Below are 6,000 nucleotides of genomic sequence, written 5' to 3'. Positions count from 1 at the left end.
CTGGTAAAGTCCTCTTCCTTTGGCAGGAAGAGTTTGCCTGAAGCAAGCTCAATGTGTCCACTGAGGGGAGGCCAGAATAGGTTTCCACCATCACTAGGTGACAGGCATCAAAAATAGGGTCAAGCTAAGAAGAGTGGTGAAATGTATTAGGAAGCCAGTGGTAGCAGTGCCTGTGGGAAAGTGTTTAGAGCATTCTCTGATGTTTTTGTGGGTTCTAGGTTACCCTCCTGGGTGTTCCTAAGCTGCCTGGCCTCTAGTTATTCACTTGGCAAGCATTTATTGGGTGCTTCCTATGTGCCAGGCATTGTGCTTGGCTTTGAAAGGTGTCAAGAGCAGCAGAGACCTGAAAAAGGGTAGAGGAGGAAATGATACCTTTCAGAGAAATGGCTATTCTGTAAGAGGAAAACAGCAATTTACTGATTCACTGTAGCCATTTCTATGTAGTCTGAGAAGGTAAAAGAACCAAGGTGTCTGGAGGGGTGTACCAGAAGGGCATCTGGTAATTGCATGGGCAGTTTTGAATGGCTTCTTGCAAAGTGTGGGCATCCATTGGAATGGAAGGTTGGAGGCCGACTGGCTGAATAGTCCATGAAGATGGAGAATCTCTTTAATGATTATGTAGTTTGCTCCAACCTGGGTGGTTGTTGGGTGGATGGAGGTGCAAGAGATCCCTTAATTTAAATATGGCAGGCAGTGCATCTGAAACGGAGGCCATGACAATTGGAGAGGCATTTAGAATTGGCAGTGGTGCTGCTGCCTGGGCTGCTTCTTGTCTTGGTGGTAGGCATCAAAGGTCAAGCTAAAGAGTCATCAAGTGTATTAGTTTCCTAGGACTACTGTAATGAATTACCACAAACCAAGTGGCTTAAAACAACATAAGTTTATTTTCTTGAAGTTCTAGGGACCAGAAGTCTCTCTTCAGGGTGTCAGCAGAACCACATTTCCTAAGAAGCAACTAGGGAAGATACTTTCCTTGCCTTTTCCATCTTCTGGTGGCTCCAGATGTTCCTTGGCTTGTGACTGCATGACTCCAATCTCTACCTTCACATGGCCTTCTCTGTTTCCCTTCTGTGTGTCTCTTTAAGAACACTTGTCCTTGGATTTAAGGTCCAACTGAATAATCCAGGATGATCTCATCCTGAAGTCCTTCACTTAATTACATCTGCAAAAATGCTTTTTTCCAAATAAAGTCACAGTCACAGGTTCTGGGGCATGTGTATATATTTCTGGGGGGCCACCATTCAACTACTATATCAACTCCTCTACATACTATGTTCAGAGATATAAATGGACAGAGGTAGCCTCACAGAGAAGCCCAAATTTCAGACAGTTATTTGCTTGCTCTGATAAATTCCTCTCAGTCTTCTCACCTTTGTTCTGTCACCAGATATTCTGGATCACAGCCAAATGCTGTGGGGAGATGTGTTTTTCTGTCTATGCTGGGGCCTGATGGCTTAGACATGCCTGGTCTGAAGGATTTCCTGAGGTTGAGACTGACCGTGCCATACCCTGTGAGTTCAGCTTCTAAGACGGTTACTTAGCAGTAGACAAAAATAAATCACTTTGAAAAGGTGACCCAAAATGCTCTCAATAAACAGTATCTATGATTGTTATTTTGAGGTCTGCCACAATTGATCTGGACAGTCTGCATATAGCCTACATTAGGTGCCAGTTTTTTAAAGGAAGCATTCAGAACATAGAGGCAGCCTTGATATCTCATCACTTTTGCTCTCAGCTTTCTGCACTGCAGATATAGCAGTGAGTATAATTTGTATCTGCAGTCTTTGAAACCCTTCAGTACCTGCTAGGAAGCACTGGTCCCCATTATGGTGTTAAGAACCTAGCTTTGGAATATTGGGCTGGGTGCTGCCACGATGGCCAAATTAGGGTAAAAGTGAAATGAGTTTTCAGCTGCTTCAAGGATGTACTGATGGCTGGATTCCAGCAAGCGCTTTTCCCCTTTGGTGGGTGTTGTTTAGAGTAGTTATGACTGAGATGCACTGGATGGGTTGGTCATATCTAACAAGCCTCAGGAATGACTAGATGATCCCCTTCTGAGGATCTTTCACTACAGCAATGCAGAATGTTTTTGTTTCATCCCAGAGAGATGTTCACAACATTTTATTCAATGAGAAAACCAAATAATAGCAGACTATTCAGACTATAGCAGACTATATAGGATATTATGTAATGCAATACCCGGGCCCCATTATAGTATTTTCTCCTTTATTTTTCTCCATAGCACTTATCTTCATTTATACATGTAATTTATGTGTCTCATTAATTTCTCCTGTTCCCCTGCACCATGAATGCAATAAGCTCCATGCCCCAGAACATAATACATGCTCAAAACATGTTGTTAGTTTAATGAAAAAATTAAACCCTTTGTCCTCTGACAATCCTAATCATAACCTCCAAAAGAAGGAAAAAGGGTTAGTCTGGTCTCTAGCCACAAGTGTAACTTTCAGCAGCTAAAAACCATGTTCACCTCTGCTTGTTGTGTTCAAGAACAGGCAAGAGATCAATATGACTGGGATGCAATGAACTAGGGAGAGGGAAGTAAGAGATACAGTTGGAAGACAATGAAGGTGGATATTTGTTAAGCTTTTGGGCTCACAATTCGACTCTGATTTTGTTGGGGCCTGTTACTCCAGGGCTCCTGATTCCTAGTTCAGAAGCTATAAACAGTATCTATGACCGGACTGGGCATATCTGTCGCTGGACAGGGCATAACCTGGAAATGCTTAGGGGAATTCTGTTAGAGGAAGGCTTTTGTTTATTTAACACACATTATATTCAGGAACCTGGGCTCGATAATCTTACGTTCACCATTTTATCTAACACTATAAAATTATACATTCCTTGCCCATGAAAATGTCCAGTTCATCTGCCTTTTTCACCCCTATACTTCTCTAGCCTGCAACCAAGCCTCTAATCATCAGCCCCTGTTACACTTTCAACAAATTAGGTCACTTCTGGCTTTACTTATTTCCCTTCCAACTTAAAATATTTAAGCTCTATTAGCCAGTTTAGATTGGGTTATGCTGCGGTTACAAATGACTCCTAAGTCTCAGACACATACAACCAGAAAAGTTTGTTTGCTCACTTCAGCTACATATTGATCATGGGTAGGCTGTGACCCTTCTCAACATAATTCTCACTCTGGGCCCCTGGTTGGTGGAGTTGCTCCTACCTGGAATGCTGGCAGAGGAAAAAGAGATGGTGTTGAGCTACATCATGGTTCTTATAATTTCTGCTTACCAGTGACACCTGTCACTTCTGCTCATGTTTCATTGGCAATAGCAAGTCACCTGGCTATGCTGATATCAATGGGTTACATATAGTATAATCCTCCCCCAGAGAGGTGCATTGCATATTTTTGAGCAATAATAGAACATACCAAAAGTGTATCCCTGCAGAAGCACACTCACTGCACCTGTGCTCCTGAGCCCTCTTATCCTTCTTCCACACACACTGTTCCAAACACAGAACCTGGATCCATTCCCTCCATGTCTTGACACTGGCTCTCAGACTGCCCTGTGTTGTTGGAGGCTCTGCCCTCCCCGACGTCGCCAGTCCACATTCATGCTTGGGTTTTCCTCCTTTGCTGGACCACCATGATGCCCACCCATCTTTTCCTTTTCCCCTCATTAACTCTGATATTTGCCTGTTATTTTCAAGTTCACCCTCACAACATCTCAAACCCTTCAGTACCTGCAGAAGATGAACCTCTTGTTTTTTATGAAAAACAGTGGCCTATAAGTATGAATTATTCTAAAACTTGTAAACTCTCCTTCGCATTTCTTTTCTCCTCTCTGCTGTTTTTCTCCACGGCACTTATTTATCATCATCGACATACTTAGCTGATAAATCTTGTATGATGGTAAATATTAGGTGTCAACTTGATTGGACTGAGAACTGCCTAGAGTATTGTTCCTGAGTGTGTTCGTGAGGGTGTTGCCAGAGGAGATTGACTTTTGTGTTGGTGGACTGGGAAGGAAGACCCACCCTCAAGGTGGGTGGGCACCAGTCAATCACATGTCAGAGCAGCTAGAACAAAGCAAGTGGAGGAAGCTGGGATAACCTTGCTAGCTGAGGCTTCTGGCTGTCCTTTTACCTTCTTCCCATGCAGGATGCTTGCTTCTGTTCCTTCTGCCCTTAGACATCAGACTCCAGGTTCTTCTGCATTTGGACTCTGGTACTTGCACCAGCAGCTTCCCCAGGGCTCTCAGGCCCTCAGCCTCAGACTGAAGACTGCACTGTGGACTTCCCTGGTTTTGAGGCTTCTGGACTTGGACTGAGCCACTACTAGCTTGTCTCTTTCCCCAGCTGGCAGACAACCTATTGTGAGACTTTGCCTTGTAATTGTGTGAGCCAATTCTCTCTAGTAAACTCCCTTTTACATATACGTGTATCCTATTGGTTCTGTCCCTCTGGAGAACCCTGACTAATACACCTTGTTTATTTTTTCCCCGCTGCCCTTTCCTTTTCTAGGTTTACCGAGACCACTACCATTCTTTCCCTCTTTTCTGTTCTACAGTAAAAGTTATTTTTTCTCACTAAATGCATGGTATTCTGCCCATTTCCCATGGCTTCTCTCAGTCCTGCTCTGTTTATTCTTCTTACTCTCTTAAGAAGAAATCCTTGCCCATTCCTTGGCTTTTTCCGCCTGGTCTACTTACTGGTTTCTGTTGTTCTCAGAGACACACTGAGACCTTTCACATCTCACTGTCACTTCTTGGAAGGGCTCTCTCTACCTGTTTTGCATGCTACGGAACCTCTTGGGAAGACACGGGCAGTCCTGAGTCACGGAACTTGAGCTGTTTGGTATTGGTATGTTAATTTATCTTCTTAGACCACTTACCACTTCCTTAACTTCACAAGAGAAGAATAATTATTATTTTCCACGGTTGATGTGAAGAGTGGAAATAACATATACAAAACGCACTGCAGTTAAGAGATAATAAATGACAGCAAATGTCCTTATTAGTGTTATTCTATCAGTCTCAGCTCAGATATCTTCTGCTCTGTGAGCTCTACTCTGAATCGTATCTAGTTCTTCTCTGGGTTCATTGTGCTCTATTCTTAAATACTTTAAAGCAGTAATTATTCTGATTCTAATTAGTGGTCTTTCTCAATAACATTTTAATGTTTTAGATCTCTTCCTCCAACCCCTGCCCCAGCCTAACCAGTGTTTTCTTTTGTGTGTGTGTGTGTGTGTGTGTGTGTGTGTGTGCAGGCTAAATCACTGGTCTTCGTTTATTTGTGGCTAAATAAATGTTTTGTTCGAACAGTAAAGAGTTCCCAGTTCTATGGGATCTATAGTTCTCCAAAATGAATACATACATAATCCATGTAAATATTTCACTTTTAAAACAAATTTTTAATTTTTAAATTAAATTTAATTTGTGCATGTATGTATGTGTGTGAGACCAGGGATGGGGGTGGGTCTCACTATGTTGCTCAGGCTGGTCTTGAACTCCTGGCCTCAGGCCACCCTCTTGCCTTGGGCTCCCAAAGTGCTGGAATTATAGGCGTGAAACACTGCACCCAGCCTCAATTTTGTTTTAACAGATCCTAGAGCGAGAAAGCAAGTAGCATTGTGATAGAGTAGCTGAATAGGAAGCAGTTCCTAAAATCTGAAGAAAAGGAGGTGTGGGAAGGGTCAGGTAACAGGAACTGTGGTCTTCTTGAGATGAGCTTTGAGGTCAGGGAGCCAGGCGGCTAAATGTCCTGAGACTACTCCATCCCACCTTTTGCATCTCCTTGAAATGTCTTCTTTCACACACTCTCCCTGAAAGAGGAGGGCAAGGGAGCCAGGACAGAAAGTGAGGTGGAGAACAGTAGAGCTCTGGAGGGACAAGCAGGAGATAAGCAGCACAACCAACCACACTAGATAACACATCAAGTAGGAGAACCCATCTTCCACTACATAGGCAAGGTGCTATGGGAAATGGACACCTTGGAAATGGGTTTACACAGATTATGACACAATTCTTT

The sequence above is a fragment of the Pan paniscus genome, chromosome 7 (genome assembly GCF_029289425.2).
Source record: "Pan paniscus chromosome 7, NHGRI_mPanPan1-v2.0_pri, whole genome shotgun sequence".
Classification (NCBI taxonomy): domain Eukaryota; kingdom Metazoa; phylum Chordata; class Mammalia; order Primates; family Hominidae; genus Pan; species Pan paniscus.
This window is presented reverse-complemented; position numbering follows the sequence as displayed.